The sequence below is a fragment of the Camelus ferus genome, unplaced genomic scaffold (genome assembly GCF_009834535.1).
Source record: "Camelus ferus isolate YT-003-E unplaced genomic scaffold, BCGSAC_Cfer_1.0 contig732, whole genome shotgun sequence".
NCBI classification, from domain to species: Eukaryota; Metazoa; Chordata; class Mammalia; order Artiodactyla; family Camelidae; genus Camelus; species Camelus ferus.
The window spans coordinates 25,099-38,414 of record NW_022589675.1 but is presented as its reverse complement, the minus strand read 5'-3'; the positions used below and the strand labels follow the sequence as shown (position 1 = coordinate 38,414).

The 13,316-nt window shown below is 39.1% G+C and overlaps 1 long non-coding RNA gene across 1 annotated transcript in view; it reads right to left on the bottom strand.

Moving 5' to 3' along the window:
• Positions 1–9,523: 9,523 nt before the first annotated feature.
• Positions 9,524–13,316, bottom strand: part of LOC116662611 — a 25,993-nt gene continuing 22,200 nt past the window's right edge. The window contains exon 3 of the long non-coding RNA XR_004318589.1: positions 9,524–9,598. This is a non-coding gene — a long non-coding RNA (uncharacterized LOC116662611). The remainder of the gene's footprint in view (positions 9,599–13,316) is intronic.

Below are 13,316 nucleotides of genomic sequence, written 5' to 3'. Positions count from 1 at the left end.
TCCATTGGCTCCAAGTTTTGGTAAAAGTCCTCCAACTGCGGAAGGAATAGAAACAAACTAAACCATAAAAATGGGTTTCTTTAATAGCTTGTCAAAGCATTCACAAAAAAGTGTGTGTGTGTATATATATACACATATATATACATACATATATATTTGTGGTATTTGTAGAAAGGATTCCTCATACTTGTAGCTGCTTTTGCTTCTGAGGCCATGTTTTCTTTGACTCCTATCAGATGATTAGCTAGTGGCATAGATAGCAGGAGTAAGCTGTTTAGTTGCCTCCTTATTTGTGTTACTCCTCACATAAAATTCTGAATGTCAGGTCTCTAGCGTTGAAGAAGGGACACTGATGTTACTTTTAACACTTTACATAGGGGTCAGGAATAATCATTGGTAGCCAAACTACTACCTGTATCATGGGGAAGGAAAAATTCTATGACCAGTACCAGGTTCAAACGTTAATCCAGAGATGAATGAAATTGATGAAGGAATTCCAGTAGATCAAGTTAAATAAACTATGAATGATTTAAAAACTTAAAAACAATTTACAGATGAAATCCTTTATCCACATGCATTTTGGATTAGGTAGTTTAGTAAGGGTTCTGTGTTTGCATGACTGTGTTTTTTGCTACTGTATCAAAACTTCGTACTACAAATTTTATTCTGCAAATGCCACAGTTGCAAATTCAGAAATATTCCGAATATTTTAATCTATTAAATTTTAGTGTATGAAGCACTCTGGGAGGTGTTGTGGCATTCAATTGTCGTATATTTTGTCCTTATTTGTTTTGTCTGTTCCATAATTTAAAGGCACTGTCAGGAGATTACCTAGCTAAGAGCCTTTCTAGCAATGGCTTCATAGGCTAATGACACTAGTCCCACTGCTCCTTCTAACATTGCAAGCAGCTTTCTGTCAAGGTCCTTCAATCATTGTCTTTTAGTCATTACATTTCTCCTGTCTGTATTTATTTGTATGAAAAATATGCAGTATTGGCTTTCTTTGGCCATATTTCTTTTTCTAAAATCATTCTTTAAAAATTTATCTTAAAAATGATTTTAATTATTTGGATCCCTTTACTTTCAGTACACACACACACAAAAAGGATTTCCCAGAATAATAATTTTAAAAACAAAGAAATTAATGCCTATTTTAATTCTGTTCTGCTTTAATCACATCATCTAACCTGCTGTCCTGAAGAAGTGAATGCGTTTATATTTAGTGTATATTCTGCAACACATCAACACAGTAGAGTATGTGCTACACAGATACACATGTGGCACTTACATCAGAATATATTATACCCTCTGGTGGCCAAAGACAACTTAATTGGCCAAGATATGGTCATAAGGATAAAACTGTAAAGCATTAATGCTATCCCAGCTGGTCAATATATTTTGGTGCCAAAAGCTATTGAGCAGCTGTCCAGTTTGCAGTCTCCTAACCCTGATTATATAAACCCATCTCCGCCAATTGGACTATCCTTCTCCTCACACACTTACAAATCCCTTTTATCTATCCTTGCAAATAGATTCTCAAGCCCAAGCCCCAAACAATCATCAGTCTTATTTAAACCCTGCTCCGCCCTTCCCTCACAGGGAACTTCAAGATGAGATAGATGAGGGTGTGGTGTCAGAGGTTATAGTCCTAGAGGAACAGCATGAACCTCACCAAATTGCCCCTACTCAACGATTTTCCCTTACAAAAAAGGTGATTTCCAAAGATTCAATATAATACATGGCAGAATAAGAAATAGAGTAGAAACACACAAATATTGAACAATCTATTAAGGGCCAGATGCTGTGCTGGGACTTTAACATAAATTGTGCGATTTATGTCAGACATAAATAGATAATTGACACCATCCTCACGAGAATCAGATGAGGTGTGTAATACTCCTAGGTGAGGAATATAAGGCTTAACATTTTAAGCAACTTGCCTAAGATCATGTGAGGCATGTTTTCCATTTGTATTAAAATAATTGCCCTTTTGTTGTTGTTGTTGTCAATTTAGATTTAACTCTTCTAGGTCTCTTGCCAATAGGCTTCAAAGCTAATTTCTTTTTACCTCTGGTCTAGCCCTCACGTTTGAAGGACACTGATGTTATCTCTTGGAAAAGAAATCATTCCTAGGTCAGATTCTCAGCCAAGCATTGCCCAGACTTGTGAGGTGGTCATGGCAAGCCCCCTTATCCATCTTGGTCTCATTCTTCCTCCTATATAAAACAGGGCCGGTAATAATTACTTCACAATTACTGTGATGATCAAGTGTACGTAACAGCACATCAGAGAGCTTTAGATCCTGTAAAGGTACAGAAGATAAATTCACTCTTCTCCATTCAGCCTTTTTTTTTTAAATTGGTTTTGAGAAATTTAAAAGATAGGAAAGTGCATAAGGCAGTATAACAAGCACGCGGATTCTCAGCACCAGAATGTGTAATGCTGTGTCATCTTGTGCTTCTTGTCTGTTTTTTTTTTAAGAAATAAACCATTTCACACATAAGTAAGGTTGCCTCTAATTACCATGCTGAGTCCCATCCCCCAAGCCCCTGACCCCTCAATACTTACCCCATCCGTAAAGATTCTTGTCTATACTTCCAGTACCATTTTATGTTTTTGCAAAGGCACATACATATGCCTAAATTATACATTAGTATTGTTTTCGTGTATGTGTTCCTCTACTCAGCAGGTACTTGTCCACCAGCTTTGTGCAAGATACAGCTCTGGGTATACAGCTGTGTCTCTAGTGAGGAAACCCGTCAGACAAGGTCCCTGGACCCATAAAGCTTACATCTTAGTTGGGGGGGGGGAGATGAGCAGTTTGAAAACTAATCAATGCATCAATCAACCAACCGAAAAGGAAAAATATCAGATGGCTGTAAGTGACATGCAAAGAATTAAAATAGAGGAATGTGCTAGAGATTAGTTACTCAGATTGAGTAGCCTCTTGAAAGGGTGACAATAAAGCTTTGAGTTTTTTCATTACAAGTATGGTGTTGTATATGAATTGCCCTATGGTACTTTTTTTCTCCACACAGGATTCCTGCTTGTTTTTACAACAGTTTTCAGAGGATTTTTTTTTCTATATATTTTTTTCTCTACTCTAGGAACTTGGCATTAAGTATGCCCTACAGAGAATGATTAACTTCCCTCTGATAATTTATTTCTTCAGTATACATAGTCTCATTAACCTGTCAATTTAATTCCTAATTAAGAATGTCATGTATTCTTTGAATTTTTACTGATAATTTATTCTATGCAAGATACTATTCTGAGAACCCTTGGATAACTAAAGATAGATAAAACACATTTTCCCCCACCTTGGAGCTTATAATATAATAGCAGAGATAATATATGCAAATTATAAAACAATAATCATAGAAATGTAATAAGCTACCAATTATTGAACCTTTATTATGAGTTCAAGCATTTTTATATTCCTTATCTCCTAGAAGTAGACATTTTACATCCATTTTTTTAAAACTTTTTTTATTGAGTAATAATCATTTTACAATGTTGTGTCAAATTCCAGTGTATAGCACAATTTTCAGTTATACATGAACATACATATATTCAGTCACATTTTTTCTTCGCTGTGAGCTACCACAAGATCTTGTATAAATTTCCCTGTGCTATACAGTATAATCTTGTTTATCTATTCTACATTTTAAAATCCCAGTCTGTCCCTTCCCACCCCCACCCCCCGCCCCCTTGGCAACCACAAGTTTGTATTCTATGTCTATGAGTCTGTTTCTTACATCCATTTTTGATAAGCAGAGTTAAGAGTCAGAGGGGTTCATTTATTTAGTCCACAGATATTTATGAGTATCTGTGATGGGTCTGGTCATTGTGCTAGATACAAAAAATGTAAATAAATGAATATATGATTATCTGGGAATATATAATTCCCAGTTTAAAGAAATTTATAGTACAAGAACAAGTAACTAAATATATTTGCTTCCAAAGCTAGAATGATGATTTCCTCCCCCCACATACCCCCCACCCCAAGTCAAACACCACTTTTTCAGTGAACCCTTCTTTAACTCCCAGGCAAGGTCAGGTTTACTTGTCACATGATTTCATGGTGCTGTGTGCCTTCACTTCATAGCACTCATCTCAGTGTATCATCGTACCTTTGTGTCATCATCAGTCAAATCAGAAGCTCCATGACAACAGGGGTCATACTGGGTTTCTTTCACCATTGTAACCAATACCTCAGAAAATGCCCAGAACATAGGTACTCAATGTACATCTTCTGTCATCATAAAAGAAATAGTATCACTGGAGATCATGTGTTGAAGGTATATCATGAGTCAGGCACTGTGCCAAGCACTTTACATGCATCATTTCAGTTAACTCTCAAGAAGCCCTATGAGGTAGGAAGTGCTGTATTATTTTATAGTTGAGGATGCTTAGGGTCATATAACTTAAACAATCTTCCCAGAATATCACTGCTATAAAGTAGCATAAGCTAAATGAATCCAAAGTTCTAGATCTTTCCTACTATGTCACATTGTCCCAAGAGAGCAAAGTTAGAAATATATATAAATATGTATATTTATACACATAGAAATATGCATATATGTACATATACATGCATATAAATGCATATGTAGACACATATACATACATATACATATATAATATGAGTTGAACACATGATTCATTCACTAGTCTACTCCTTCTCTGATTCCCAGAACTCATTATCCACGCATGTCTTAAGACTATTATGTCAGTAAGGATGCTTTCAATTCAAACACCAGAAAACACAACTCAGAATATATTAACTTATAAAGGGACTTAATAATTGTTATCTTACTAACAAGAAGTCTGGGAGGCAGCTAGTTCCCTGGTTGGTCAAGTCAGAAGTTCTACCATTTTATCATGGATTTGGGTTTCTTCCATCTTTCTTCTCTGTCACTCTTGGTGGGTCCTCCACAAAGGAAAAATCCTCTCAATCACAACATGGCTGCTGCAGTTCCAGACATTATGTTTCACCATTCACACATCAATGTCCATAGTAGAAAAAAGGGATTCCTTCCCACTTGTGTCCCTTTTAAAAAGCTGAATAAAATTAGTTAAGCTGAGGGTAATTAAACGATGGGACAAAATCTTTGCTCTGACAGCAAGAAATAAAGAGAAATGGCTGTTGAGCAGGACAGTGCCAGTGTCTGCCAGGGCCCTTGCCAGTGTTTAACTTACATTATCATTGTTTATTTACCTATCTTGTCTTTCTTTCTAGATTCGAATTTCCTTAACAGCAGGTCCTGTATATTACACATCTTTATTATTTGTCTGTTTCTAATATGTTTTATATATTATGCATTATTTATATAATACTATGTATTATTTATATATTATATAAATTATATATTTGTATTATTATATAATTTAATTATTATACAATTATAATATAAATAATACATAATTATATAATTTTATACATAATATATAATTGTATAAATAATATCTAATATAATATATACAATTTTTGTAGCATATATTTATATTTACATTATGTTAATATATTATTACATACATAAAATATATTTCTTTATATTTTATAATGTATATTTATATACTTTCAGATATATATATTTGCATATGTACATGAACATACATATATGTCTAAAATGTATAATTTTAATGTTTTGTAAAGAACTAATGTTCAGGACCTGTAAGACTGAATGAATTTTAGGAGCTGCTCTTGAAAGGACGGGTAGCGTATGTAGTGTGGGGAGCTGTGAGTGACAGCCAACAGGTCTTAAGAATGTACTCAGTAGGCCACAGGGCGTTTTTGAAGTTTTTGAGTAGATTGGATGGTACAAGTTTACAACAGTAGCTTCAGAAGGGCTCACGACCCCTCAGGAATGTGCACAAGTGTTGTGGATATGGACGTACTTCAGGGGAGAGTGTCCAGAATTTTCGTGAGCTTCTCGAAGATTTCCACAAGCCAAAAATCTGAAGAGTGGGGCTGGTAAATTGGAATGGAGAGAAAGCATGGAGGCCAGAAGAGTTGGAAGAAAGCTTGGAAACCGTGTGCCCCAACCTCTTCTGACTGAAACGCAAGTCGGGTTTCCATTTCAGGAACAGAGGACGAATTTTAGATACACATCAGGGGGTCTACTTCACCTCGTTTCATGAAATGTGCACATTCAGGAGCTGGTGGTGGTGAAGTGGGTGAGTAATACACCCTTGAGCAAAGGAATGGACTTTCCTGCAAGACGAGTTTTCCAAAGCCAGGCCCCACGTACCCACCCACGTCTCCGGGAGGGAGCTCAGCTTTTCACTGTACTGCCTCCCTCCCTCCCTCTTCGTTTTGTTCTCCTCCTTCCTTCCAAAAGAAACAATCACCAGTGACCCATTTGTGGGTGGGGACTTGGCTTAAAGTTTCTCAAGGAAATGAGCACAACTTCCTCTTGTTTACCAGCGAAGGGAAACATACCTATTTGTGTTCAATATCCAAAGAACAAGAGTTTCCAGTACACACTTCTTTATAAGTCACAATTCCATTACTAAAGGAAACATGCCTCCTGCCCAAACCTCAGGCAAGAAATAGGTACAAATATAAATGGATACACAGATTACACACTAGCTCAAGCCAGACACTCAAAGGAGAACCCCACAAGGGTCCTGGGACCTGTGGGATTTAGTAGTCTTTGAATATTAAAAAATAATGTCCTGTAGCTTTGCAGGACCATCAGAAAACAGTATGAACCTACAGTTGAAGAGGTTCCCACATGTGCAGCTATTAAAAAAAGAGACTTTCTGCCCGCCATTCACCTGCTTGTCTGCAAAGGAGATTATGAGTCCTGGCATAGTTCTAAGGAAAATTGCAAAGCAAGCGAAATTTTCTTTGATGTCTAGTGTTCCCCCTTTCTGCCTGTGATCTCAGCTTTGAGCTCCCCTCCCTCTCTCCTTGATTTCAGGATATTCAAATTACCTACAGTTACCCAGAGCTCCTAAGTCATGTCTAGCTCATTGGTGCGTTCATCCATTAATATCTACTTAGAATGGATTAAGCGTGAGGCACTGAGAAGACCCACTGGGGTACCAATATGGCTTCCTGCCCTTGAGGAGACAGCATTTACCAGCTAGAGAGTTTGGGTTTTATTGCACAGACAACTATTCCTTAACCTTGGCTGTATATTGGAATTATCCACGAGCTTTTAAAATATAGAAATTCTGTTCCAATAGTTGGGAATAGGGGCTGGGGACAGCAGGCAATAGTCGGTATATTTTTAAATCTCCGCAGGTGATTTTGCCACCAGGCCAGATGATGAGGAGGTGAGAATCACTGCAGAATTCTGGCCTCGGGAATTCTGATCACTCGCTCAGTTTTCTTCTAGGACAAGAACATCATGCTGCTTTCAGCCATTCTTGAGCCTCCTGTTGTTCTCCACCACGACTCTCTTTCAAGTTCTTCACATTTCATTTTCATGCAATTTATGAGTAATATTACTCTTACCCAGTTAATGAAATTGTGCTTTTCTTTGCCAAGAGGAAATAGAGGTGCTTAACTGAGTTGATTTTTCTCTCCCAAATAATTTCCTCTTTTTATCATATACTGATTGCTTTGATTCCTCCATTACCACTATAATTCAGTGACTCTCATTTTAGTGTAGTTAAAACTTACTTTGGATGCTTATGAGTAAGGCTTTTTGGGTTCCACACCCAGGGAATCTGATTCACTGGGTTTGAGATATGTTCAGGAACTTGCATTTTCCCACGTTTTTCATTATGAAGATTTTTCAAACATACAACAAAGTTGAAAAATACGGATTCAAGAATCCCCCCATAGCAGCACCTTGACTCCACAGTTGTTAACATTTTGCCATGTTTTCTTTATCTCTCTGTTTGTATGAATGTGTGTATGTGTATTTACCACATGTTTTTATATTGTCGAACCATTTGAAGATAAGCTGCAGGTATCATCACATTTCATCCTTATTACTCCAGCATGCATCGTCTAAGTATGAGGATACTCTCCCACATAATAAGGATAATATTATCACCCCTAAGAAAATTATCAACATCTCCAAAATATCATCCAGTTATGTGCATTGTAATAGACACTTCCTAGATCTAGCTCGCTCGCTCTCAAGTACAGAGGCGGAGATCCCAGACATTATGGTGGGCTAATGGAGGCCAACTTATGGGAGCAAGCAGGATTTATGAGACAACACAAATAAGTCTTGAGTTAGCTCTGAGTGCATTTCACAAATCAGGAGAGACTAATGTCTCATTGGTCCCAGAAGGTCCATTCTACGTGACACAAAGCATAAGAGAAGCCAGACAGGTCATACAGCTCCTAGGATGCATTTCCACACACTGGCTTGAACTGTAAGAAAGGTGAAATGTTCTTTCCTGCCCCAGGAAACTTCAACAAGATCCTTCCGCCCTCATGTTTACAATAGAAAGTTGACTGGTGAGTGTACAGAAGGCATCTACAATCATTAACTACACACCTAGTTAAAGGGATAGGATTTGCTTCAGTGGAAAGGACCAGTTGAATGATTCTCTGCTGTGATTAAAGAGTTACTGTTGTGGCCCAGCATCTTGCTTCAGCAGAGCTGTGAGGAGCAGTGATGCTGGGAGCTGTAGTGTGATACTTCTGCACGCTCTCTAATCTCGTCTCCATAAAACAGCATCAGCTGCTGCTGCACACAGTGTAATTTTAACGTGGCCTTATAATATTGACAGCATGCCCATAAAAGACTTCAGTAATGACAGTTGGTGATTCCCGTAGCGATTAATGAATGAGCGTGCAACCGTCATCAGATGGCCTCAGGAAAGAGTCTCTCAGAATGCAGGTTTTCACAAACCTAGACCCGAGGATGATTCCTGGGTGCAGGATTTTCTAAACATAAGTTTGACCCTATTTCATTATTGTCTACATGGTTGCATAAGGTCATATCTCCAGGTTCTTCCCAAGCAGCAAAGCTGGAATAGGAAGAGGTGGGGTGAACCAGCGGGTTGCTTGCTAGAATATGTATGAACTTGAGATGGACTTTCTGCTTTTGTAATGCAGTTACAGTGAAAGTTACTCCTTGACTAAGAGAGCAAAGAACAAAAATACCACCCGAAATGATGTGTGTGGTGTGTGCACGTGTCTGTGATTTTGGCAGGTACTGCTATCCGAAGCAGCCCAGGTGTTTCATAAACTCACAGTGTGGTCAGTGCATGCTAAGCAGTTCACCAGTCTTTCACCATCGCTGGCACTGAATTCCTCAGTTATGCATTTGTTTGCCCCCTGCTCTTCTCCATTGTGACACTCTGAGCCTGCATTACCTATGGAAGGCTGTGGCTCCCTGCTGTGGCCCTGCAGGGTGACAAAAGGTGAAATGTCGGGGGGGGGGGGGGCCTACATTGTTCATCTGTTAGATGTGGAGTCCGTGAATCCAAGGGAGCTCTGTGGAGTTAGTATATTTGGAACCCCCCCCCCCCAAAAAAGAGTTAATTCTCCAAAGTGTTTTAGAGCCATAAAGTATAGTAGAATGTACTATTTGTATTACCTCTGGCACTTGGGTTTTCCTTGGAGGACTCACTGTTTTATTTCCCTAGTCAGCATTAGCTCCACCCGAGCCATGTGGGCTGTCTCTCCCGGCCTCGTCATCTCCTTTCCTGGTGCGGAACATTTCCTGATTGTCTTTCCCTTTTGGAGAACCCAGCCCCTCCTGTTCTTGTATCTATACAAAAATGGAAGTCACTGAGTTTTAACTCTTAGATTCCCTCTTATCAAATTGTTAAAACTTGATCAGCCAAAGGCTACCAGGAACAAGTCTGTAGCACGATAAAAGCGGGTTTAGGAAGGAGGGAAGGCACTTAAGGGGCGTGCCGCTAGACAAGGAGGCAGAATAAGGCATCTTTTGTGAATTGGCCTTTTATTGAAGGACTTTGAAGATGGTCTAAGAGAAGCAATGATCAGTTTGGATTGGTTGTTTTGAGTGGGATTAGAAAAAGAGGGAATGAACTAGGAATTGGGTGTTGCCAGGAAGTGAAGGTGCCAGGGTGGCTGAGCAATTGGGCATCCCTAGTGAGAAATGAAAATAGCAAGTGGTCTAGGGCATCACTGGTCAGTAATCACCCAAAGAGAGGGTCATTATGGTAATTTCTAACTGCTGCATGAACTTGGCAAAAACAGTGTTTTCTATTAACTTTGCAGCTGCCTTTATCTGTGTCTCTCCTCCCAGCCTGATTTGTGACAGGGCTCTTCTCTTTCTCTTTTCAGTCCAAGTTGATTTTCATTCTTTCAGTTCCAAATAGATTTTAATTCCTTGAGCATCCTGGACTCTACACTCACCCGATCATTCACTAGGATACATTTCCCCATGGGCACTTAACCAATTGTAGGAATTTGGGTTCATCTTGATTTAACTTGATAGAAACTTCTATAGCAAACATCAAGCAGCCCTAAAAAGTTGAGGCAAAGCCATATGCCTTCACTAAGAGGTTCCAGTTTAGGTTATTTAGAACTTTTCTAAATGCCCCACCACTCTGCTTTTTAATGATGCCAGTGCTGTCACAAAAAGTCTTTCCAGATTAGAGCAGGTCTGTTACCCTCCTCCAAAAGCTTGATGGCTTCTCATCAGAAATCTCATTGTATTTGAAACTCACTATGATTTGGCTCTGTTCTGCCTTTCCGTTCTCCTGTCTGTCTTCCATATATTTTACATTTGATCCACACATGAACCTTGTACTTTCATGTATCCATGCCTCTGCGTACACTTTCCTTCATCCTGGAGGGATCCTCTGTCCCAGTCAAATTCCTATTTTCTCTTGTCTGATGCAAGAACTTTTGTCCATGAAGCCAGTCCCAAATCATCCTGTTGATACTACCAGCTGCTTCTCTAGTACCCCCGTTTATACCTCTGTTTAGTATGGCTTTTGTCCTGTCTCTTAAGAATGCAGCATTTTTAAAGAATTATCCTTGATATTTGGGGGGAAAAAAGTTTATTTTACCTACTCTCTACGTCCTAGGGAAAGTTCTTAACCTGAAGTTCATGACTTCATTGTGGCTCTCTGGGGGGTGTGGGAAGGTGAAGCATTTTGTGAAACTTCATGGATAAGCATATATGTACATATTTATATAATTGTGTATGTGTGTATGTGTAATTTGCTTGGAAGAGGGTCCACAACTTTCATCAGCTGCTCAAAGAGATGTCTAACCCAAAAGAGGTTAAGAACAACTATTAGACTATCAGACTGTGGTGGAATGGGCACCCTGCCACTCAAACAGATGGGGGAGATGACTATAAGCAACTAAGAAATCATGAATGTGCATCAAATGTGGGTGCTTAGGGCATGGTACCCAGCTGGGCAGGTGGAGAACGCTATCCACCCAAAGCTGCCAAGGGCTATTAGCCAGTACTGATTAAACTCTGGACTGCACTTGCACTGACTTTCAGGAAATTGCAGTAAAATCCTGCCCTCCCCAGTCACGGCACAGAAGCACAGTAGTTGGCTGAGTTTACCCACATAAACGCCCTGACTGTGCCTTTGTTGAGAAGCCAAATTGGCAGTGGCAGCAATGCTACTTGTCCTTGTCTACTTTTTCTATTCCCAGATAAATATTAGTTTGATTAATAATCATGTTTCAGTCAGTCACAGGCCCCATGAAGACTAAAATTCTGGAGGGAAAAAAAAAGTGTGTGACATATATCTTTTCTCCATCTTGAGAGTAAATAGAAAGTTTCCTCAAAAAGATTGCATGATGCCATAGCTTCCTATTCTCTCACTATAGCACAGATGTCTAAGTCTGTGGGTTGCAATACAATATAGTCAACATGGAGCATGAACAACAGAACTATGACTTGACCTTCAGGCTAAGGGATAGACAGACCCTTGACTCTACACCTTAACTGCTCATGCTAAAAAGGCTCATGATTTTGAGAATGTTTTTCCTGCCACTTCTCTCCTTCCATGCCTTAGAAAATTCTCTATGGAACTGATTTGGCTAATAAGAGACAGGTTAACTCATTTGAAAAAGGCATGAAAAATATTTACACTTCCAATTGTTATGTGCCTTCACCTGCCCATCAACTAATTTTCATTTTAGCACCTATTGAGATCATTTGCCACGAATTAGTCTCACTCACAAGGGTATGCTAAGAGAGAGCAAAAGAACATGCCATTCAGGCATCTGGGTTTAGGGGTAAAACTCCACGTGTTTCCTCTTCCCCACAAAGTGACTAGTTATCAGTATTATTTCTTTCTTTTCAAGCAAACCCGGTTACAAAAATCCTATTACATCAAAGTCACTATGAAAATTAATTCTTCCAAAAGCAAGTGTGACAACCTTCAAACCTAGCTATTTGAGAATATATGAGCTTATTTCTTAATCTGACAAGCAATAAAAACTTGCATATAGTCAAATCAACCCCTACCCTTGAGTTCCTTTGGAATTAACAGACAATATTCTAGGTCAGTAATTTAAAAAATTGAGCATGCATTAGAATCACCTAAAAGGCTTCTTATAACACAGATTGCTAGCACCATCCCCAGAGTTTCTATATCAGTAGATCTGGAGTGGAGCTGGAGAATACGGACTTCTTATAAGTTCCTAAGTGATTCTGGTGCTGTTTATGTGGGAACCACACTTTAGTTACCACTGATACAGGACTTAAAGGCTGTAAGGTGTTTGCAATTCAGAAACCAGGACACAACACGCTTTAAAATATCTAGCAATACAGGGTAACATAAGGGTCCAAAATAAGCTCCAATGTGTGTGATCTTAGTGCAGTGGTGAGAGAGAACTCCGGGACAGCAGGATTTGAGCTGACTTCTGAGTCCAGATAGAATTAAGAGGAAGATGAAAGACATTCTAGGATGGGGAGAAGAACCAAGTTAGTCAGAGATAAGACTGGAGAGGAGGGAGAGACCAGTTTGTGAAGAGCTTTCAATGCCATTCTGTAAGGCGTTCAGATGTCATGCAGCAGGTAATATTCTTTCCATCCACATATCTGTCACTCTTCCTGTGGCATGCAGGCATGAAGCTCCACAGTACTGCAAACATTTTAACCTTCCCAAAGTTCTGTTCAGCTGAGGTGAGGGGGCACAGGGGAGGTTTTAATATGTCTCTGGTGTTTGATGACGATAGGAATTTAGATTGGGAGGTGAATTATTTCAGTGTTGAGTCAATTTATTTTTCCTAAGTTGCAAGGATGAGAAAGCCAGCAACTTTTGGATGTCATCTGAAACACTAAGTAAAGCTTGTTTCTGTGTGAACGTTGGTTGCCAGCAGGAACAGGAAAAACCTTGGATGTCTTGGGCAACTTTGTCTCTTGTCACATGGAGGGTCTGAAGAGGGCAAGATT